Below are 24,913 nucleotides of genomic sequence, written 5' to 3' on the forward strand. Positions count from 1 at the left end.
TGAGGAGGAAACAGGTGAATGTGCTCTGGCTCTTGAAGACTTCAATGAAATACATTCTCCTCTTCTTGAAGACTCCATAAGCATACTCCTCCCTACACCAGCATCTCTGGGACCCTTAGCCTCTGTTTCTACTATTGGTAATGCTCTCTCTCTGCATGGAGTTCCAATTAAGAAGCCTCTGCCCTCTGTAAATTTAATAAATAAATTATTTCCATTACTATATTAATCCATACTCTTTCCAGTATGGGTAACTAAGCTTTCTACAATAGAAGAGCAGTGAAGTAGTTGACAGACTTGAAAGAAGCTGGGTGGGACGGACCAAGGCTACTCAAAAGACGTTTTGAATAGTCCCTGGAACTCATACTGGTAGGACACCTTGCCCTTCTCACCTTATTTCTCTGTTTTGCTGTTGTCAGAGAAGATAGAACCTGGCATGTCTCCAGAAGCTCCAGAAATAGGAAATGGTGGATTTCTCCTGGTTTCAATGTATGAATTTAAGGAGCTCTGAATGGCCACACTTGGAAGTTGGCCAGTTTTATGGCCCAAAGTTTGTTTGTAATATTAAAATTAGATAGGTAGGGCTCTTAGTCAGGGTATCTATTCCTGCACAAACATCAGGGCCAAGAAGCAATTTGGAGAGGAAAGGATTTATTCAGCTTACATGCTCACATTGCTGTTCATCACCAAAGGAAGTCAGGATTGGAACTCAAGCAGGTCAGGAAGCAGGAGCTGATGCAGAGGCCATGGAGGGATGGCTTGCTTACTTAGTCACTTGATTCTTCTGGCTTGCTCAGCTTGCTTTCTTATAGAACCCAAGACTATCAGCCCAGGGATCGTACTACCCACAAGAGGCCCTCCTACATTGATCACTAATTAAGAAAAATGCCTTACAGCTGGATCTCATGGAGGAATTTCCTCAACTGAGGCTCCTTTCTTAGTGGTAACTCCAGTTTGTGTCAGGTTGACACACAATACCAGCCAGCACATGTAGATAGATAGCCAGATAGCTAGATAGCTAGATAGATAATGTCCCATAATCCCTTTGAGACAAACATTGAACAGGAGATGGGGATGACCATAAGTACAGTGCTTTGGTGGAATTCTTTTCCTTCTGATGTCAGAATGCAAAAGATGTTTATGAAGACACTAAGACAGTTATTCTCACTGGTATGCAGTATAATATAGAGGTCTCAATAAGTCGCAGCCAATTAATTTACTGCAGGAAACAAGCCAGAATTACTAACATGAGAGCTGCTGTTTCTGACTAGTTTGGAGCAAAGATTTGAGGGTATGTGTTTTTAAATATAAAAGTGAATTGAGAGGAGGGCAGCTGTAAGCTGAGGGTTAAAGAAGATGATTCTTGACTAAATCACAAATATTCATAGGAAATCATGAAGAAGTTACTGGAGTAAGCTGAACATTATACAACTGACATGAAAGATGGGCTATAAAAGAATGACTATATTTTAAATGGAGGAAGAGGCCACTAGGCTATGCATATTTACATTTATAGTTGACACAGTCAGTGAAAATTACAATCAGGAGCAAAATCAATGCAAAAAGAAAGCGTGTTTTGGGGGTGTAGTGGTTTAAATATGCTTGGCCTAGGAAGTGGCACTATATTGAGGTATGGCCTTGTTGAAGTAGGAGTGGCCTTGTTGGAGTAGGTGTGACACTGTGGACATAGGCTAAAGACCCCCATCCTAGTTGCTTGTAAGTTAGTCTTCCCCTAGTGGCCTTCAGAGGAATATGTAGAACTGTCGGCTCCTGCTCTGTCTGGATGCTGCCATGCTCCCACCTTAATGATATTGGACTGAGCCTCTGAACGTGTAAGCCCACACCAATCAAATGTTGTACTTATAAGGGTTGTCTTGGTCATGGTGTCTGTTCATAGCAGTAAAAACCCTAACTAAGACGGGGGGGGGGCTGATAATTTCTTGATAGAACAGAGGACACCAGTCACATCAACCTTTCAGATTATATTATCAGAGGATGGAGGTAAAGCCAGTAAAAATTATGTAAAATTTTGTATACATGTGAGAGAAAAAAACCAGGAGAGATTGAAGTATGTTAAAATCAATAGCAATTTTGACAATACCTGAAGTTTCATATTAGTAATGTTCCTTTCCAAATCATCTTTACTCTTCAATGCAGATTTACAAAAATTTCTGATCCTCAAATATTAGAAGTATCCTAAATTCTCCATATGTAGCATTTTAGCAAATTATTAAGGCCTATTTCTTCTTCCACTACTTGGCTCTCAATATCTTTATTCTTAGTTGGTATTTGTCCAGCACCAACTCATCCCCGAGATAAAAGCCACTTAAAATGGAAAGAAAAATTTGAAGGTAAAAAGTCAAAATGCAAGTTGTGAGCCAGGCAGCAGGACAGCCAGAGCCTTTCTTGAGAAATGAAATCATAACGGTACTGGGTAGTCACCCACTGTGCTTCCTTAAACACCGAGCTTGGTTGGAATAGCACAAGATCAGATGCCTGTACACTGTCCAGACCATGAGTTAATCTTCTCCATGATGCTGACATGGCTTCAGCCCTTCCTTCATGCAAGCAGACGTTTAATCTAGTGTCAATTGATGTATACACTGAGGGTGCTGCTCCAATGAATGAACCAGGAAGAAGGGAGAGAGCTGAGTAGGCAGGATGAGTAGCATCACACTTGAGGCCTTTGCTATCCAGCCTCAAAACAAGAAAAGAGTTGGTGTTGCTGAGGTATGGAGAAAAGAAGATGCTTACATAATTTTGATGGGATATAAATGCTTACAGCTGTTAAAGGCACAAACATGACAATTCCTTTAGAAATTTAGCAACAGGGAGCATTACTAAAGGCTCATTACTAAAGGCTCATACTTGCTCTGTCTGTGGTAAGGAATCTTGTCTTCTGGGACACTCAGGCTTTCTCACCTTCACATTCACAGCAGGATTACTCCTAATAGCCAAAATACAAAATCAAGCTGCTGTGCATCAGTGGACAGATGAAAACACAGCAGACACACATGGAGCATTAGCTACTCCACCCTTTCTAAAGAGGCTCTGTCATTTGCAATTGTTGGAATGAAGAAGCTGAGGACATGGTATTAAGTGAGGTAGACTAGCCACAAAGAGACAAATTCTACAGGACTTTGCTTACAGTGTGAAGTCTGAGTATTCAATTGGCAATAGTGGAGAACAGTGGGGTCACCAAGGGCTAGGGATGGAGGGGGACAGCCGCCTTAGTTACATTGACTTAGTTATTCCGTGATGCATACATATACAAAGAATGCTATTTACTAAGAAACCATTTACTAAGAAAGTTTTGAATCTATGTATAGAAAGTAGGGAAAATGCTCTTCCTGTGGTGTTTCTATAGTGTAGTGGTCATCATGCTTGCCTAACATGTGAGAGGTCCCCGGTTTGAAACGGGGCGGGAACAGTGCTGTTTTTCTCACTTTCTTTTTAAAACTGTTTTCAGAATCACAGTTTACTCCTTACACTTTTGAGAAGTTAGAAGATATTAGTTTCAGACCTATGATTTTAGCCTTGACAGGCATGACTTCTTATAGCAGGAAACATGTGAAAAAAGAAAAACCAACAAAAATACAACCCCCCCCCAAAACCCAACAACAACAACAACAACAGCAAAAACAAAAAACAAAACAAACAAACAAACAAACAAACAAAAACAGTGGAGGTACTTGGCATAAAACAAAGTACAAGAAAAAAGTCTCTTGTCTTGCGGGATTAGCTCAAGTGGTAGAGCACTCGCTTAACATGCAAGTAATTATTATGTTAACTCGATTGATGACTGAAAATTACACTTTCTTTCCACCCTAAACAATAGTTTCAGCACACACTCATTTGCCAGTTTCTCATACTCGCATCGTGCATTTTATTTTTGTGCATTGTTTCTGCGCGTCGCCATTTGTTCCTTCACTCACAGACACTGGTGCAGAACCTCTTCTATGTAAGCAGGTTTTAGGCTTTTCCTCTTAAACCACTCCGTGCTGTAAGTTCTCTGCCCTCCTCTCTGGGATCTTTTCCTCGTCTAACTCTGCTCACTCATCTGCGTTATTGGAGCTTTTTTCTGCTCCTCACCGGCCTGCACAGCCGACAGCATAACACGGCCCAACCTCCCCGCGGTCTGAATGGCATGCGGCTTCCGTCCCATTAGTCTCAATTTTCCAATTCTAAACTCTGTCACCTTCCCGCGTTGTCTCAAAAGCTCTCCAGCGTCTACAAGTTTTCCTCAAGGTGTCTCCAGGTGATCAGGCTCTCCTCCCAACCTCCCTATTCTGTGCTTCTTTGCTTCTTCGGGTGAGCTCTCCCCTCCGCCGCGCCGCACGAGGTGCATTTCTTATTCCTTCTCCAGGATCTCGCCTCTCCAACTATGTTTTTTATTTGTTTTGGTTGCATTTCTTAAAATTCTCTTAGTTAATGTGGCTCTGTAACTTTGAGACTACACTTTGGCAAGGTGTTTGACCTGGGTTGCAAAATGAGAGAAAACAGTTTTGTGGTCGTTTCTGTAGTGTAGTGGTTATCACTCTTGCCTCACATTCGAGAGGGACTCCTCTCGAAACTGAACAGGAACACTGGTACTTTTATGCCTTCAGACTTAAAAGACAGTACATGTATATGTAGGTAGCCTTGCCTCCTGCTAGCGACTCTACTTGGGAAAGGTCCCACCTAACATTCCTATTCTAAGAACAACCCACCAAGGACACTCTGCCAGAGTGCCTAGAACACGCTGACTGGACCCCTTAGAACTGGTTTGCATTGTGTAGACTATCTAATACTGGGCGTTTCCCGTAGACCATCTGGATTCTGGACTGGTTTGCTTCTGCTTCAGAATCTCCAGAGAGTTGAGATTGGACATTTCCTCTCCGGGGTGGGGGGTGGGGTGGGGGGAAGAAGCAGCAGACAGCCTTGCTGGCAGAAGACTAGTCCTAGTTAGCAAAGCCTCAGAGCCTAGGACTAAGTCCAGGGCCCTAGAACAGCAGACCAAGGACAGTGACCCTTGTGCTACAGCTGAGTGAGGGTGAGGAGAATAATTGCTGACCTGCAAAGGAGAAGTTTCTAGTTCAGAGACAGAGTTTGCAGATTTACCTCTGTTCCTCTGTTCCTCTGTTCCAACTTATACACGTAAGAAGACAGTAGCGTCTGGACACACGGGTCATTTGCAGTCTTCTCTGCTTGATGAAGTGCTGGAACACACACAGCTCAGTTTCAATAATTTGCTCTTCTTGCCTCCGGAAACTGAAAGCAAGAAAATACTCAGTTACTCTTTCTCTGCAGAATTTCCTTCTACAGCTTGGGCCTAAAAGCCAACTTGGTCTGGAAATACCCTGGATAAGTACCAGAGGGATGGAACCCAGCTCTGGGGTAGGAAACTATTACCAGGAGCCTAAATTCAAGGCTGTAGAGGTCAGGAGGTTGGATAATTAGAGTGTTAATGGGTGAGTTACTGTGCAGACCAGGCAGACAAGTGAGCTGGGGCAGAGGAAGAACTTATTGTTTGATCCTCAACCTCTGTTTCCCAATTCAGGCCTTGTCACCCTCCCCAATTCTGAGTCCCTGTGAAGAACATTTAATCTATCTGAGCCTCTGTTGCATCTGGAAAGAGCAGATATGCACAAGTCCTTTTGCTGCCAAAATTCAACTAAACTACATGGAATAAAGAAATCTTTTAGAGTAGTTAAGAGCATATGGAACTGAAAATCACAGGGCATTTTGTGAATTATAAGGGGAATATCTTCACTTGTGTAGAGTATTAGTCATGGTTTTCTAAAGTAAAAGAACTTATAGAATGAATCTCTGGGGAGAGAAGGAGAGAGGGAGGGAGAGAGAGAGAGAGAGAGAGAGAGAGAGAGAGAGAGAGAGAGCACAGATTTATTAGAATGATTTACAGGTTGTGGTCCAGCAAATCCAACCATGGCTGCCTGTGAATGGACAGTCAAAGAATCTAGTAGTTGATTCCAGAAGGCTGGATGTCTCATCTGGTCTTCAGTATATGTCAGAACCCTGATAAGTAGTCTCTGGTACCAGTGAAGGAATGGACTTGCTAGCAAAGAAAGAGCAAGCAGGCAAAGACCAAAATCCCTCTTCTGTATCCTTTATGTAGGCCATAGCAGAAGGTGGATCTTCCCACTCAAAAGATCTGAATTAAACTTGTGTCTTCGCAACTCAAAGATCTAGATCAGAAGTCCACTTCAAATAATATAGCTAAGCAAAAACCTCCCATGTTTTCCTAGCCATTTGAGGGTTTTAGTTCATTTCAAATACACTCAAGTTGAAAACAAAGGACAACCATCACCTGCAGACACAGATGGAAGGAGGGGATCCATCAGAATCGTGCAGATGGAAAGTGAGCATGAGGACTACTTACTAGCTCATTCACTCATTCAGTCAGTGAACAGAGAACCTCCTGGGTTATTTTGAACATAGAAGAATGGGAAGGAAAGACTCCCAAGGAAAGGGTGTGCCAGAGGAGTGAAACATGAGGTAAGGGATGGGCACAGAGCAGTTGAAAGTGAACCTGCTCCCTCAGTTCAGAGGGCCTTGCTTGGATTCATCCCAGAGGGGTGTGGATGCCATCATTGTTGATGTGAAATGCTTCAGATGCAGCACTAGCTGCTAGAGTGCAAAATCTAAGCGATGCTTTGTTCTTTAAAAGCTGCAGGTGGATACAGGATATTTGAAGACTCAACATTCTTAATTTGAATTTGCCAGCAGGAGAGGCTATTTCTGTGCATCTGTGGGTCTGTCAAACTTCTGACCAGATGGTCCTAAGGTCCAACTTCTGAGAAGGCAAGGAGGCTTCCTTTTCCATCCATGGTTGATTAGTTGCTTATGTAGCAGGTTGACAGTAGGTGACAAGGAAGAACTGGAAACACACACACAAACACACAGACACAGACACACAGACACACACAGACACACAGATACACACACACACACACACACACACACACACACACACACACACACACACACAATGGTTATTGGAATCAGGAACTGACCCTGGTTGTTTGGTGAGATGTGTAGGGAGGATCTCAGGCCACTAGACACTTTAAATAAATATCTGTTCTTATGATCATGTGATGGAGGAAGTAGGCCAGACATCTCAGCATGGTACACCAAAGGTGCCTGACTTCAGTTAAGCCACAAAACCAAATGTGAAGCCATCCACTCTTTACTCAGCTAACAAATGGATCCTGAACTACATTGTGCAATTGCTGTTCTGCTTGCAATGTTTCAAGAGTAAACAATTTCAGAGAAACGGTTTGACAGAAATACAAAAACAAAGAACCGAGAGACTGTGATTACACATCAGGTCAAGGGACGCAGCAGAGCCAAGGATAGGCAAAGGCAGATCAGATCCTACAGAGGGCCTTTCAGAACCATTTTTCCCCATTACATAATGCTACAGTGGAGAGAAACAGATTCTTATTACTCTGCCCCTAGGTACGCACCCAGCATCAGCAGGCCAAGTGAAGCCAGTAGAAGAGGCCTGAGCATTGAAAATAGAGTACTCAGTGAAATGGACCCTGTTGTGTGGACCCTCAACTATTTCACTGTTGTAGAAGGCTGTGACTATTTTTACTTTCTGACTCCTGAAAGCTAACATTTCATTAACTGTGGTCTTAGAAACATCCCTTATAACTTGTTCTGACCATTCAACTTCTGAAGATGTTTGGGTCTGAGAAGCTTTAGCTCACTGTTTTATTCACCTCAGATGAGTGGAATGGAAATTCCCACCTCTTAGGACACCTCGCTCCCATTGCTCAGCTTCATTGAAGTCAATCTTTCAACATTTCCCTGCCTTTGTATTTGTTGGCTGTATCCTGCCCTTCACTGCTGTCCTGGTTTTGGAGTATCCCAAGCACTGCTCAAGGAGGACATAGCCTGCGTCCTGCAGACTTGTGTGCTGTTTGGGAACACAATAAACATCTTTTTGCCTGCACACTTCTCAAATTCACAGCATAGACTTTTAAAAGTACCCAAATAATGGGCTGAGGCTCAGTGGCACAGTGCTTGCCTAGTGTATAAAGCCCTAATTCAATCCACAACACTTTAGAGAACTAACTAAAGTTTGGAGAAATATCTGAGACTTACTGCATTACACTCATCTTCCTATTTGCCTTCGATAATGTAATGCAATGCAAAATGCAGACCTCCACTGGGCTCCCTGGGAATGCTGGGAGGGACAAAGCTCAGTTCAGAACACTGTCAGGAAAGAGCTCAATTGGGAGATGCTTTGGACCTCACTAAGCAGTTGGACATTGATGAATGGCTTGGGGTTCTGAACCTGACATTTCTCATTTTAGTGTCTCTAGATTAACAGAAGGCAGATAACAGAAATGAAGGGGCAGCCAGAGGCCAGGACTGGGTTTTTCTGGGAGTGTTACCCAGCCATCTAATCCACACAACTTTGCAGGAAGTCAGCTGGTGAAGTCAGTGTGACTGGAGAGACGGCACACTGCTGGAAATGTGACTTGAGAAAGACCCAGGTCTTCACTACTGTTTCCCACTGCTTCCAGATTTATTCCTTCTGGTGTGCTTTCAGGGAACTAAACCACAAAATAAGAACACACTAGATGGCATAGGCAACCAAAAGGAAACAAATTGAATGTGCTAAGTTTGCACATCTATACCACATTCGCTTCATCTTTTAAACATTAGCTAAAATATACCCCACATATGGCCCACACAGGGATCAAACCCACGACCTTGGTGTTAGTAGCACCACACTCTAACCAACTGAGCTAGCCAGCCACTGATAAGCTTTACACGAACCTCTATAACCTCTATGAACTCTAAATATAGTAAAAGAAAATTATTGATTAAAAGACTTGGGTTTTTTGTTTTTGTTTTTGTTTGTTTGTTTTTTCGAATATTTAAGATTTTCTTCTGGATGGAAAAATTTAAGAACCGCGCATTATTCGAAGTAGAAAATGTCTCGAAGCAGAAAGAAAACTGCACGATAGCAATAAATGTTACCTTGCACTCGTTCCTGAGCATGGTTTGTGGGTCCCAGAGATACTCGTCCTACACAGTCTAGTTCACTCGCTCAGACGCACAAACTACAACCCACCCTCTGGCCGCGACCGAGTTCTGCAGCCCACTTCTCCCTCTTACCCACGAGGGACTATTTGAAATCTTCCCAGTTTTAATAATTCGCCAAAAACATTTAGCTAACGCAATGGGTGGAGGGCCTCCCCCAGATTCCGCCTCTCACTGGGCTGCTAGAGGATTTCCCTAAGTCTTGTAGACCCCAGGATTCCAGACCGGAGGCTCCGGAGAGCCCCGATGTTCGTGCCCAGACGGTCTGCCTTGTTCCGCGAAGGCGGGACGTCATCTCGCTGGACACTATCCGGGTCCGGGAGTCGCTGCGTGAGAAAAGTGCAGGACCCTAGTCACCCTAGTCCGCCTCAGAGACGAGTCATCTCGGCGTATCCACGCTTGTCCTGGGCAGCAGCGATGCCAAGATCCGCTCAGCTTGAACTAGGATTTACCATCGTCACTGGACCTGTGGCTGTTCCAGAAGTTTGGGGGTCGCCGGCTCTTCGTGGCGTTTTATATCTGCCTCAAAGGAACTGGAAGAGGCGACAGGGATGCTCTCCTGTATCATTCGGTCTTTCTTTAATGAAGTCGAGAAGGAGTTGAGAACTTGGGACTCTGAAATGAGTCTTTTCGAGTCGCCCAGAAAATACTTAGTGTCAACGAATATCTGTGACTCCGAAGTCGTTCGCAATGGCCGAGTTTGTAACTGAGGAGGCCAACGCAGCGCATCAGCCTACACCTATAGTCATTTGTTCTTCGGGGACCTTTTGGTGACAAGACACTGTTGGTCTTCTTCTCCAGGGACCCTCAGAGCTCCAGTCGCCTAATTGGCGGTCTTACCATAGCAACAATTACAAAGGTGGACACGAGCAAAGGAGGATTTTAAAAAAGCGCGACGCCTGAGGCGTTGAAGCACTGTTCCTAGAAATGTCACAAATCACTGCATTAAAACTGCTTTTACCGGGGTTGGGGATTTAGCTCAGCGGTAGAGCACTTGGCTAGCAAGCACAAGGCCCTGGGTTCGGTCCCCAGCTCCGGAAAAAAACAAAACAAAAAAATCCTGCTTTTACCTCCAGGATGTCAGGACCCTTGGAGACAAGATCCCCAATGGCCAGTCCAAGAGCTCTGCTGGGTCTTATTTCACCGATGCCCTGTCCCCGCTATTGGTCCAGTAATTCTCCAAGTTTAGAAAACCTCTATGTGCGCAGGGAACTTTGTCTCAGGAAATCCTTTTTCCCATAAGCCCCTTCGATTGTGTATCGGACTTGATTATCAAAACTACTGACCCTCTGACGAAGTGTGGCTCTTGGGCAAAGTGAGCTTAATTACGACATTTTAGCAGGATAGTTAACTTCTTCGGTGGAAGGGGAGTTTGATCCCTGGAATTAAAAATAAATTACAAAGAAAAAGAAAAAAAAAAAAGACCAAGTATTCTGGGCTGTGTTTGAGAGGCATAGACAGGGGCTATTCAGAAAGTCACAGGCCAAAGAGATACTACTATTGGAAAAATTGAATCCTGTGGGGTGTCTGGCTCAAATGATAGAGCAGTCACTAATCTAGAATGAGAGGGAAGGGATGGATGCCAGTATTTTCCCATTTATGTCCTGTCCTCCCAGTTCTAGGCTTCCATTGCCCTGGTATCTGGGACCTTCAAGGGATTTGCCTTTTGTTAGTTCAGTGCCTCTGATGGGGTTATATCATTTTTTGCTAGATTAAAAGAGCAAACAAAAATGAAGCACACACACATAAATATAAAAAAATAATCTAAATGACATTGCCATCAGGTTAAGAACTCTTTAGAATGTCAGTCAAAAATTAGGATTTCTGTGGAAAAGCCAGACTTCAGTCTCTAGGTCCATGGTGGGAAATGGCTTGGGAATTCAGTCAAGAGTTCTCATTGACTAAGTGTGTGTGTTTTATTCACACTCACAAGCTGTGCTCAGGGAACATAGGAAAAATGTTCTTCAACCAGATTGCCCAAGAGTGGGCTAGGTATTCAGAAGGAGCACCAGCAGGAAATCAGCTGAAGGAAGGGGAATGTAGGACTCAGCCTAGTAATGTCTTTTGGCAGACCATTCTTGTTCACACATCCGAGTTTGATCCCCAAAATTAAAAATAAAAATAAAAAAGACCAACTAAGTATGGTGAGCTGTGTTTGTAATACTTACTCTCAAGAGGCACAGACAAGAGCTTACCTGGCTAGCCTATCAGAAAGTCACAGGCCAATGATATTCTACTATCCTAAGACAAAAACAAAAATAACAAACCCCTGTGGATTGATGTTTATATGCAGATAGGGCAGGCACAAGATAAGGCAAGGAAAGGCCTGTGACTGGGCAGTGAAAAAGTAAGGCCCAGTAGAGTTTTTGAAGAGAGGAGGGGAGAAGAGAACCAAGATGGAGGCAGAGAAGGATGACCCAGATCTGTGTGGCTTTAAATGACCACAGGTAGTGTAGAACTAGAGTTTTAAAAAGGTTACTCATTGTCAGAGTCCGGATGTGCAGGGCCGGACGTGCCTGAGGGAGAGCCAGAGATAGGACTTGCCAAACCAGCTATCAGTGATTCCTGGGGGCACCCCACCCCGCGATCGGAGCCAGAGACGCGGCTCCCCGTTTTGGGGTACGCTCTTTCAGTAGCTATGACTATTTCATAAGGGATAGGCTTTTACAGGACAATTTGTCTTATCTAGGTGGGCAGTTTATATCAATATCAATTGGTTCTGAGTTTATTGTGTGGACGTTTTGTGGAGTGAGAATTTACTGATATAAATCTGATTGATAAATTACAACCTTCTAGAGTTTTGATTTTAACAGGTTACTGGGAGTTGCGACTATAATCACAGGGGGCGGATGCTGGGAATGTGAGTAGAGTCCACAGGAGAGAGCACAGAGATGGACTGCAGGGGCCAGTCTTAGAGATGGAGAGATCGCTGCAGAGCCCAGAGAGTAGCCGCCCGGTAGCATGGGGTGGAAAATGGGAACTTAGCGAGACGGTTGGAGACGTTTTGAGAAACTGGGTCAGGGAGTCTGCCCAGTCTGGCTGGGAAAATGAGACTGCTGACGCCATGGCTGGCATAGGCATGAGATGGAGCTCCTTGTTTAATGTTTACCGCTATAAACCCACACCACCAAATGGATGGGTTGGGGGTGGGGTTGTCCTCTGAAGTGTGCACACATGTCTACAATATAATGAAAATATGTATCTTTTTATCTTAGGTTTAATTGTTTAAAATTATGTTGTGTGTGTGTTCATGCATGTGAATACAAATGCCTAAGGAAACCAGAAGAGGAGATCAGATTCTTTGGAGCTAAAGTCACAGGTGTGTGAGCTGCCTGAATGGGTACTGGGAACCGATTCAGTGCCTCTTCACGAGAAATGTGTGCTCTTAACCATCTCTACAACATAGCTGTACAACTATAATATCTGTCTGTCTCTGTTCAAATCTGTCTCTGCTCAAAGAAACTGTGTGAGACTCTGGATTAATCACCAGCTATGTGATTCAGCTCTCTTATCTAGAGCACAGCCAGAAGGCTGCAGAGGGTCTTGGATTCCTAAGGGCTGGCTGCCTTCAGGAGCTTTTGCAGGTCCCTGACCCTGCACTTACCATCTGTGTCTTTCCCCATCCCATCTCATGCAATTGACAGACTCCTCTCAACTGTGGGATGTGACTCATAAAAGAAGGCACAATCTATTAATTCCACGAGCCCATACAATCGTTCTCTCCTCTTCTTTGCAGATAGATTCATAAACTGGGGTCCTCAAGGTTTCTACTACCTCCACCTCAGTCACTTCCTCAGTAAGATAGGAATAATGATGTTCAGGTTTATGGGGAAAAATGAGTTGAGTGAAATAATGTCAACAAGATGCTTAATAGATTTTTGGGTCATGAAAGTGGAAAAGAAGAAAAAAATTTAAAAAAATGCAATAAGGTCCCAGCCTAATATCATTGTGAGACTTTCTGAGGAGAATATTCAAGATAGCATGGTTGGAACTGCAAGATTTCATGAACTGTTCTGTAGATCTATCTCCCAGGCCTCTTGGGAGCTCTTCATTCTTTTATGGATTCATTGGTAGGTGCTGTTCCACTAGGTCATTGTGCAAAAGTAAAAACTGGGTGACGAGGAGGAAACAAAGACTTACAACAATGGAAAGTAAGAGCAGAGACTAGGCATCCTTGTTCAGTCACCCTAACCAGTTTCATTGTATGTGAGGTTCTTCAAGAAATAGAGTGGGTAGGATGGCTGACAAGTAGGAAAAAGTGACTGTTTCTTCTAAGATACAGCTAGAGAGGCCAGCTCTGGTGTAGCATGTCAATCATATAATCTGAAGGTTTGATCCTCAGAGTTTTGCAGATTTCCCCTCAACACAATCTTGTGTACAAATGACCAAAGATTTTGTAGGACTCCTGGCTCTGGGTGCTGATTGAGAACTTCCTTCCCAGATGTTTTTCTGTTCTAATCTTTACAGAGCTCAGAGCCATGGAGGACATGGGGATCCTTTGGGCATGCCTTGAGCTGAGCCTTCCTCTCCATATACTCAGAACATACTGATGAAAGGAAAATTATACAGATTTAAGGTTTAAAAATATGAAGTTAAAAGAGTATGTTTCAACTCAGGACTAAACACTGTGAAAAGCAAGTCCAGGCAGCCCCGCCCTGCAGCTAGAACTAACAGTCCATAAAAGGAAAGGAATGCAGAACAGACCAGGAGTACCGGATCTGACTCACAGGCCACCTGGCAGGAAGAGATAAGCCCCCAGCCCCCCACATCCAGGACACCCCAAACCTGCCAATGTGTGTAGCTATACCTTATTACCTCATCATGTGAAATAGCCAATCATATGTGAACATGTCTATGTACCTCGTTTGAATCCACCAATCCCCGTAACTATGCATCTGCTTCTGTACGCCCGCTTCTGCTTCCCCAATCCCTATAAAAGCCCCATGCTGGAGCTGCTGGGCGCGCAAGTCCTCCGAAGAGACTGTGTGCCCGCAGGTACCTGTGTTTTCCAATAAACCCTCTTGCTGATTGCATCCGAGTGGACTCGGCTCGGTCATTGGGCGCTTGGGACTCCTCCTGAGGGAAAGGTCCTCTCTGGGGGTCCTTCATTATGGGGGCTCGCCCGGGGTTTGGAGACCCTCTGCCCAGAGATCACCGACCACCCACCGGGAGGTAAGCCGGCCGGCGTTTGTCTTGTCTGTTGTGTCTTGTCCTGTGAACGATTGATCAATAGGCTCAGATCTGGGGACTATCTGGGCGGGCCAAAGAAGGAGCTGACGAGCTCGGACTTCTCCCCCGCAGCCCTGGAAGACGTTCCAAGGGTGGTTGGAGGAGAGGGAGATCCGGATCCGTGGCACCTCCGTCCGTTTTCGGAGGGATCCGCACCCTTGATGACTCCATCTGAATTTTATTGGAGTAGAGGATCCAAGACCCTCGCTGACTCCGTCTGAATTCTTGGTTTCAGTTTGGTACCGAAGCCGCGTGGCGCGTCTGTTTGTTACTTGTTTGACTGTTGGAATTGTTTGTCTTCTTTGTGACCTGACTGTGGTTTTCTGGATGTGTTGGTGGCTGTTAGTGTCTTTTTGACTTTTGTTTCGTGTTTGAATTTGGACTGACGACTGTGTTTAAAATCTTGGACCGACGACTGTGTTTGAAATCATGAAACTGTTTGCTTTGTTTGTCGAAGAGTTTTACTTGGTCCCCTTAACGCTTAGTGAGTAAGAAACTTAATTTTGTGGACCCCGCTCTAGTGGCGGTGTGTTGGTTGATAGCCAAAGTTAATTTTTAAAACATAGTGTTTTGGGGGTTGGGGATTTAGCTCAGTGGTAGAGCTCTTGCCTAGCAAGCGCAAAGCCCTGGGTTCGGTCCCCAGCTCTGAAAAGAGGAAAGAAAAACAAACAAACAAACAAACAAACAAAAAAAACCATAGTGTTTTATCTGTGTTTGTGCTCGCAGCCAGCTGTGATGAACTGGGAAAGATTTAAATTTTCCTTGGGAGTAAGGAATCTTAAAGGCGGAGTTTCAGCCGGTATGGCACTTAGTGCGTAGCTGCCTAAAAGATCAGAAATGCTGTCAACAGGCTATAAAAAAAGGGACAGGCAGTGTTAGAAATGCTACGGGAAGAACTATCTAAAAAGGCTGAGAGCGAGGTGGGAGAGGACTATAAGGAAAACAAGAAAGGAATTTCTGACATTTGCTCACAGAAGGAGAGCGCTCATTAAGAGAAGTTCTTTAGGGAGCCTGCCTTATCTGCTGTCCTTATTCCAAGGGAGGAGTCAGTCTCCAACATTAAATTACTTTTCTCGCTGATCATCATTAACATGGAGAGTGCCTTTGGTCCTATCCCCACAGCAGCCAGTTCCTGCCCCTATGGTTAAAATGCCCCAGGTTGGGGGACAAAAAGAGCCCCTAAAATAGTTTCAAAGAATCTACAACTGTGAAGAACTTTGTTTTGCCAGTCAGGATTAATGTTTTCTTTTCCATGGGCCTATAGCCCACTGAGACAGTTTGGTAAAGGGCTGCTACTAAAGTCCTGAAAGCCCCAGGTGAACTGGTTACAATTCTTTTGTCAGCTGCTTAGTATCTAGCACCCAGGTTCTAACCATCTCTCCATCCTTTTGTTATTAGTTCTTAGTGGAAGCCTAGTGTCATTTGGAGGCTGGTTCTCTTGAGAGGCAAAGCCACCAAGCTGACACTGAAGGGAGGTACTCCTTAAGGGAAAATCTAAGTCCAGAGAGACAGCCGGTAACAGATAGGCTGCCTCTCTGCTCGCCTTTCTGTTTCATAGACAAAGCTTGTGCTTATTTGTACAATGGCCTTTTTTATCCAAGAAAGCCTCCTGGTTTAGCTGTGTGACTAAATGCTGTTTGCCCTCTTCAGTAGACCTCTATTCTCAAGATTCTCTTGTTTTCTCACCATCCCATTTGAGATGCTTGTTAGTAACTGTTACAGGTCTTCTTTACCACTGAGGAAAGACAGAATCCTACTAGAGGCCAGAAAGAATGTTCCAGACATGGATGGAAGGCTCCTGACTGTTGACTTCAATACCCCTGAAGGTAGGGAGTGCTCCAGGTCTGCCCCCAGGCTCCAAGGGTGGGTCTCCTAGGGGCTGAAAAATGCCCCACCAATCTGGCTAAGATAAGGAAAGGGTATGAAGAGAAAGTTACAGAAATTTGAAGGGTTAAGCTAAGTTGCTGAGAGTTAGTATAAGTTACAGAGAAAGTAAGGTTAAACAAAGAGAAAGAGAAAAGAAGGTAAAAAAGAGCAGAAAGCTAGGGAAGAAAAGAGACAAAAAGAAGAGGAAGCTAGAGAGCTAAAGAGAGATAAAAGACAAGAGAGGAACATATACTGGCCACAGTAGTTAGGGAACCTAGGAAGACAGTACCTGGCAACAGAAGAGAATTCCTGGCTAAAGATCAGTGTGCCTAGTGCAAAGAAAAAAAAGACACTGGGTCAGGGACTGCCCCAGAAAGAACAAGAGGGGACACTGGAAAGCCTCTCGGTCCTGGAGTGCTGGCTATGTGCAGAGATAGGAGGGAAGCCTGCCCAGTTGTTTTATGGATTCAGGGACCCAATGCTCTGTGCTCCTATGCTCCAGTGGGCCAGTATCCAAAGACCTTGGGTACAGGGGCCTACTGGCAACAAACAATACTTATGGACTGCCCGAAGAACAGTGGACCTTGGCGTGGGCCGGGTAACCTACTAGTTCATGGTCATCCCTGACTGCCCCTATCCCTTGCTCATGAGAAAATTGCTCTCCAAAATGGCTTGCGTGGGCCAAAATGGCTGGGTGAGGCCATGTGTATGCATATCTACAGACTGTGTATGTGGAGCTTAAGACCTGTTTCAGTGCACCAGTACCTGATGCTGGGAGATGTGTGGCTCAGTGCTTTTCTGCCTGGAACACATCACTCCTGCCAGCCGGGCACTAACAATTATCACCCAATCCAGGACTTAAACTGTGTTAGAGTGGCTGATGTCTTGCCTTTGAATAGTGTCCCAAAAGATGGGACCACTGGTCAGCTGCCATGGACTAGATTCTCCACCTGTTGGGGGCAATCTGGTCACCTTGCTGCCCAATCCTGACCTGGAGCCACCACAGCACGAGTGTCAAGCACTGGCAGAAGCCCATGGGTGGAGGAAAGACCTCTGCGACTGGCTGACTGACCCCTGCTGAAAGCCGAGGCTACCTTGTCCACAGACAGGAACAGTTCTCTTCATGAAGGTCAGAGATAAGTGGGTGCTGCCATGGTGGACAACACAATGTCATCTAGGATGGCTGAACCTCAACCCCCCCAGTACATCAGTGCCGCAGATGCCTTTGCCATCTCTTAGATGCCCTGGTGAAGCCAACAACTGTGAGTACTATTCATTGCTCAGGATATCAGGAGGGAAGAGATTCAGTGGCATTGGGCAGTAACAAAGCAGATAAAGTGGCTCGGGAAATGGCTATGCAGGAGCCTATCCTGGTTGCAGGCCTGCAAGAGACAGCCACTGAGAACTAGGATCGGACTAAGGGATGGCCTCACTTAGAATGTAAAACAGAAGAAAAGGCCCAAATTGCTTAAACGAAAAAAAAAAAAAAAGACAATGACACACTTGAGGGGAAAGCTATACTCCCCAGAGAACAAAGAAAAGACTCACTTTGCCAAATACAGAAATGGACTCATTTAGGAGATAAAAAGTTTGTCCAAGTAATTAAGTGTATGTAATAGACTTTAAGATTTTAGCCAGAGAGGCAGTAGAAAGTATAAGGTATGTCAATAAGTGAATGCTTAGCAAGCAAACAGGGCAAAGAGACCTAGAGAATTTAGTGAAAAGTCGAAGTGAACTTCACTGAGATAAAACCAGAAAAATATAATCACAAGTATCTCCTAGTGCTTGTAGATACTTTTTCAGGAATAGATAGAAGCTTTCCTCACCAAACGAGAGACGGCCTCTGCAATCATCAAGAAGATACTGGAAGAAATCTTCCCCCGATTTGGAATGCCCAAGGTAATCTGGTCAGACAACGGCCCTACTTTCGTTGCCAAGGTAAGCCAGGGTGTGGCCAAGTATTTAGAGGTCGATTGGAAATTACATTGTATTTACAGACCTCAAAGTTCAGGACAGGTAGAGTAAATAAATAGAACTCTAAAAGAGACCCTGACCAAATTAACCATGGAGAGTGGCGCAGACTGGGTGACACTCCTTCCTTCTTGCTCTCTTCAGAGCAAGAAATACCTCTTCCAGATTCAGCCTTACCCCCTTTGAGATCTTAAATGGGGCCTCAGCCCCCCTGACTGTATTAGATGATGTTACTGAACCAACATGTCATAGTGCCATAGTAATAATGATTTGTGTGCCAGGCTAAAAGACCTACAGGTGATACAGAAGGAAATCTGCTCACAGCTGACAGCAGCCTATGCCCCGGAGACCCCTGAGTTCCAGGTCGGAGACTGCAGCTACACTGAGCCCAGACATTCGAGCCTCGCTGGAAAGGACTGTACCTGGTGCTGCTGACCACCCTGACAGCTGTCAATTCTCAGCCCTCACCAGCCGTGAGAGCTGGGACCTAGAGGGAAATTCAGTCATGTTTGTCCTGGGTTCTATCAAGATAGGTGTGGGATAGGCTTGATTTCTATTACAAATGATGTAACATTGCATATGTTAGTACTCCTAACACTTCTTGGGACTGTGCCTCAGGGATCACAATCTGTATAAGTTTAGAAGTTCTAAAAGCTAGTCATGACCTTGGTGTGTAGGTTTAGATAGTGTCCAGATTGGAATCCTGATGCTAAAGACTTAGTAAGACACAAAAAAAAGGAGTTGAGAATTACTTAGGGCTAAGGCTATCTAGGTGCTGCAAGGGCAGCACAAGGACATCTGCTGTTGCAATGAAAGGCTTATAGAGAATTCAGAACTGCCATTCAGGAGTAATTAAAGACTCCATGAATAAACTTAGAGAAAGGTTAGACAAAAGGCAGACAGAGAAGCGCATCAGGGATGGTTCGAAAGCTGGTTTAGTAGATCTCCTTGGATGACTACTCTGGTATTTTCCCTTATGGGACCCTTCTTAGTTTTGCTTCTGCTTCTGATTATAGGTCCATGTGTGTTAGAGAAACTAGTTAATAGGTTTGACTCCTACAAAAAGATAGAGACGCTCAACAAGGTCTCCCTGGATGACTACCCTACTCTCTGCTACAAATCGAGTGAGTGCTGTGCGGTTGATGGTTCTGAGACAACAGTACCAGTCAGTTAGGACAACTGGTGAGACCAAATACGAGACTTGATATCAAAATTCTAAGATTAGAATTACTTAGTAGAAGAAGAGGGGAATGAAAGGAAAATTATACAGATTTAAGGTTTAAAAATATGAAGTTAAAAGATAATATGTTTCAACTCAGGACTAAACACTGTGAAAAGCAAGTCCAGGCAGCCCCACCCTGCCGCTAGAACTAACAGACCATAAAAGGAAAGGAATGCAGAACAGACCAGGAGTACCGGATCTGACTCACAGACTACCTGGCAGGAAGAGATAAGCCCCCAGCCCCCCACATCCAGGACACCCCAAACCTGCCAATGTGTGTAGCTATACCTTATTACCTTATCATGTGAAATAGCCAATCATATGTGAACATGTCTATGTGCCTCGTTTGAATCCACCAATCCCCGTAACTATGCATCTGCTTCTGTACGCCCGCTTCTGCTTCCCCAATCCCTATAAAAGCCCCATGCTGGAGCTGCTGGGCGCGCAAGTCCTCCGAAGAGACTGTGTGCCCGCAGGTACCTGTGTTTTCCAATAAACCCTCTTGCTGATTGCATCCGAGTGGACTCGGCTCAGTCATTGGGCGCTTGGGACTCCTCCTGAGGGAAAGGTCCTCTCTGGGGGTCTTTCACTGAAGGACCAGAAATGAACTTTGTGGGTAACTAGACCGTTGAGCTAGCTGAAATGGGATTTATACCTGAATGAACTGTAGAATCAGGCTGCGAGAACATTGGTCTGGATGTCAGGTGGATCTAGTTGGGGAGAGAACTGCATAGCTTCTGTTGACCTAAGGAGGACTTGACACCTGAGGGACCTGTAGGAGTGGTCCAAGAGAGGTCCAACTTGGAGAAGCACAGTCTTCAAGAAAACATTGCACGGCATGCCTTGCATGTCTCATTATTTCAACTGTAGCCTCAGAATTCTTCTAACTTCTGAGAAAAACAAAATGACTTGAATGCTTCCACAATGACTTTAGGATAATCTGCTATTTAAAAAAAAAACAAACAAAACTCTGATGGCCCAAAAATAAGGGATAAAAACACCTGTGCCTTGGAGGGTGGGAACACCAGGGGAGGGAAGGGAGTGGGGCGGGGTGGGGCAGCTACCAGGTGTGGTCCTGCTGAGCTTGTGCCCATCCTGCCCTTAGTTCACCCTCAGGAAATGTCTCTCTCTGAAGGATAGCTCCAACAACCAGACAAAACATGTGTTCTGTTAAAGTGAGAGATAGGGTTTTAAATTAGCTCAGATCGTAGCAACAGGATCTGACTCAGGAAGACAGATTGTTAAAAATGCAGGAGAACTGGTTCAGACTCACTGACCCTCTGCTTTATCACCGGATGTGAGTAAATGAGTAATGGGTTCTGTTCTGCCCCTGTGATGTTTGTTCAAGCCTCCATTGTGCCCTCCAGCCATTGTGTCCTGCAGAGAGTATTGCAGGAAACCAGCTGGCCAAACCTAACCAGATGTGTTTCAGATGCAGATGCCTCATCAACTCTGACAAACATTTACCCTAAAGGACAACAATCGAGATCTGTTCTAGGAGAATGAGAGCTTGACCTTTCCCCTCATTTAAACCCTAGAGTCTTTAGAACAATCCTGTGACTTTGAGAGTTTCCCCTTGTGACATTTTTGGTATTTCCTTTTGACATACCCTCATCTCCTGGAGCTTGTGACTTTTTCCTTTAAAAAGCCCTTCTCCCAGCCACTCGGGGTTGACACCTCTGTTTCCTGCATGGGATACGTGTTGGCCCGGAGATCTCCATAATAGATCTCTGTAATAAACCTCACCTTTGTGTATTACATCCAAAAAGGTCTCTCTGTGTCTGGGGTCTGTGATTTCCCAAGACTTGAGTAAGGGTCTCCCTTTGGGGATCTTTCTAAAGCTCTACCTTTTAATTATAATTCCTGCCTTCCAGATGTCTCTGATTGAGGCCTATGTTAGATTTTCTTACAGTGCAGTTGTCTGACCTGAAATTGGACACTTTTCAGGCTGCATTATACACACACACACACACACACACACACACACATATATATATATTTGTGTGTGTGTGTGTGTGTGTGTGTGTGTGTGTGTGTGTATAACATTTTCATGTATATTACTTGACCTTCCTGGAATTTATTGGGATGCAGAGTTTCAAAATTCTAACAAGACATCAATCTAGGAAGAAGGAAAATGGGAAAAACACAATTTCCTGTTTTACACGTCCCTTCCAAAGATCCTCCTGTCGGAATTTTTGGAACCTGTGAGGAGTTGCCATGCATGACTTTATAGGCATGTTAAGGTCACAGAATCAGGAAGAGAGTTTAATTTAGCTTTGGGTTCCAGAGGGCTAAGAGGCCAAGATGTAGGGAGGCTGAAAGGCAAGCCTCGGGCATGACTGCAAGAGCAGGAAGCTGAGAAATCCCACTGCAACTGCAAGCACCAAGCAGAGAACTGGAAGTAGGATGAGTCTATGAAATCTCAAAGCTGGCTCCATGAAACTTCTTGCAAAGAAGGACCACCTCTGCAAACAGCTCTGCCAACTGGAAACCAAGTCTTCAAAGTACCAGAGACTAAGGTGGGTCATTCCTCATTCAAATCATCAGAGTCATTGCCTGGGTTTACCCAGGTCAGCCCAATGTAATCACGTGAAGAATGGAGAACTTCTTCCTGATATTATCCAAAGTAATTCCCTGGAACGTGATTTAGAGAGATGTAAGAAGCAACTGGTCTTTCATTGCTGGCTTTGAAAACGGTGGGAGAGGGCTATACTGAAGGAAGAGATGAAACCTGGAAGCTGGCAAGAGAAGAAAAAGGATTCTTCTGATGGAACATGTACAGACATGTTATAACTGAGAGAGATTTAGACTAGTGTCTTGATCTATTGAACTGTGTGATGATAAAACTATAACCATCATTATCATTGAAAGATCCCCGAAGGGAGACCCTTACTCAAGTCTCGGGAAATCGGGGACCCCAGACACAGAGAGACCATTTTGGATGTAATATGCAAAGGCGAGGTTAATTACAGAGATCTATTATGGAGATCTCCGGGCCGACACGTATCCCACTCAGGAGACAGAGGTGTTGACCCCGAGAGGCTGGGAGAAAGGGTATTTAAAGGGAGAAACCACAACCCAAGAGGCCAGGGGTGGTGTCATTGGAAAATCACAAGAAGCTTCCTGTCTCTCAAGATTGCTTAACTTTGTGTTCCCTTTAGTTCCTAGGAGAAGCTTCCTGCTTCTCAAGGTTTTTCTCTTAATATTCTAATCTAACTTCATGGTCAGTTAGTTCCTGGAAGAAGCTTTCTTTACTAGGTCGGGATCACCTATCTAAGGGCCTTATCTTAAACCCTTTTATCTGGATCCTAGGTGAGCAGGCTCAAGACCTTTTACTTACTTACAGGTAGAGGGCAGGGTCTGGAATTTGAGGTATTTAGGGCTTCTTAGGGGTGGGACAGCATTCCTAAACTTCTGACTTTTTGGCTGTATTTTTTATTCTTTCATCATCATTGCATTGTTTAACTTGGTATCTTTGAAGATATTCATGCTAGCAACAGTAAGAAAATAGTCTACTGTTTGAGAATTGCTATTCCTCTCTTTAAGAAAATGTTAGGACACAATTTCTTTCAGGGAATGACTTCGCCGCAAGAGTCTGTTACATACTTACTAAAGGAATTAAATCCGTGTGCCCTCATGATGTCCTAGAGTTTTGGCTAGGGTGATGTTGAATTTTTAATCAGTTGTTCTCCAAAAAGAAGAGTCACCAAATGTCTTATCCAATGTGTTTTCTTGCTTTTAAAAGCTTTCTTTTTCCATCTGCTTCTCGAAGTTTTTAAAGTTTGTTTTGAGGGCTTCTTTGATCTTAGATGAACAAAGCCCTGTTGACTGAACATTGGATACTGTAAAATGCTTTTTCTCATTGGTTAAACATTTCTTGCCATGTTGCTTTAGCATTGTCCACACAATGGAGAAGGGTGTGGGGGGAGGGAGAAAGAGTGTTTCATGAAGATACACTAACAATTAAAACAGTGTGTACATACAATTGTCGCCAGGTCAGCACTGCAGGCATTCAGACTGGGATTTGCAAGCATGGCTGGACCTGCAGGTCTGCACATTTTGGCTTGCTTCATTTACTTTTATATTATCTGCATTTTTATATTTCCTTTGATTCCCTGAATAATATTTTAATTTAAAAAAAACATAACAAAGCTCTTGCCTTCTTGCTCTAGCTCTGTCCTTCTGCCCCTTCCCCCTCTTTCCCCATTCTCCTCCACCCTCTGTCCATATGCTCATGCCCCACCTCTACTCCTTTTCTCTTCTCTCTGTCATTCTTTCTTTGTCTCTATTACCCTTTCAACTTCCCTCCCCATGCCCTGAATAAACTCTATTCTATACTATTAAAAAGCACAACAAAGAAACCAAGATATATCCCTTGATTTATTTCTCCCACATTTATTTAATGTGTTCACCATTTCTACCTGTGGATTCAGGAGATTAAACCTTGGCCATCAGGATTGGCAACAAACAGTTTTTAACCTATTTACCAGCTTACCAGTCAGATAAATCCTTTCTTAAAGATAAGGTTTCAATGTCTAACTTTTAGGAGAGATGTTACAAACAGGTGTTACAATAGTTTGAATGAGAACCCTGTGCCCTAGGCTCCAGTATTCCACTTGTCCTCCAATTAGTGGCCCTGTTGAGAGGATTAGAAGTTTCAAGCTTGGCAGGAAGGACATCACTGATAATGGGCTTTGAGGTTAAAAAACATCATCTTCTTCCAGTGTGCTCCCTCTGCCACGTGTTCATAGTTTAAGATGTAAGCTTTAGGTGCGCCTGAGCTTAATTGTGCCATCACAGATTCCTATCCTTCTGGAACTGTAAGTCAAAATCAATTCTTTTTTTGTAAGTTGCCTCTGTTGGCAGTGTTTTATCACACCAACAGAAAAGTGACTAATACAGAAATTGCTATCAGAGAGCCAAAATTGGTGAATGTGGAAATTATGGGACTTTGGACTAGAGAAATACTGGAGGATGCGAGCTCTGAGCTGCCTGATGCTGCCCCTGTGCCTACTGCCATGCAGTCTCTGTCAGTTTAGACTCTAATTCTCTAGAATTGATAAGCCGAGATAAACTTTCTCCTCTAAGTTACTGTAGTTGTAGAGTTTTATCACAGCATCAGGAAAATAATGGATAGGAGTATTGTAAGAATTATCTTGGGGCTGTGGTTCTCTGGTGGAGCAAGACCTTGAGATTGCCTCTGAACATTCAATAAGACAACAAAACATGATAACATTGCTGAATGATCTATGTACTGTCCATACTCACTGTACAAAACGATCAACTCTACCTTTTATGGGAAAACATATGTTTTTTTTTTACTTACTATGAAGATTTGTAGTTAGGAATATGTCTTTACTTCCTTTGAGATAAAGAAAATGCAATAATTGGGGCTGAAGTGATGGCTCGGCAGTTAAGAGTACTTGCTGCTCTTGCAGAGGACTCTAGTTTGGTTCCCAACACCCACATCAGGTAACATGTAACTCCAGCTCCCAGTATCTGATGCTCTCTTCTGGATTCTAAAGGCACTCATACTTGCCACGTACCCCCACAAAGACATGTACAAACATG

General features: G+C 44.1%; 1 long non-coding RNA gene and 1 other non-coding gene across 8 annotated transcripts in view; both read right to left on the reverse strand.

Annotated features, from left to right (window-relative positions):
- The window catches only part of LOC108348562 (uncharacterized), an 87,524-nt gene that overhangs the window by 32,907 nt on the left and 29,704 nt on the right, over positions 1–24,913 (reverse strand). For 6 of the 7 annotated variants that reach the window (XR_010059183.1, XR_010059181.1, XR_010059184.1 and 3 more), the window contains exon 3: positions 5,098–5,247. This is a non-coding gene — a long non-coding RNA (uncharacterized LOC108348562). Of the gene's footprint in view, positions 1–3,851; positions 4,475–5,097; positions 5,248–24,913 lie in introns of those variants that run through there. The other variant, XR_010059178.1, reaches the window with a different exon arrangement.
- On the reverse strand, positions 8,693–8,766 carry Trnas-acu (transfer RNA serine (anticodon ACU)). The gene has a single exon. It is a non-coding gene; the product is annotated as a tRNA-Ser (tRNA).

This window comes from Rattus norvegicus, chromosome 17 (assembly GCF_036323735.1).
Source record: "Rattus norvegicus strain BN/NHsdMcwi chromosome 17, GRCr8, whole genome shotgun sequence".
NCBI classification, from domain to species: Eukaryota; Metazoa; Chordata; class Mammalia; order Rodentia; family Muridae; genus Rattus; species Rattus norvegicus.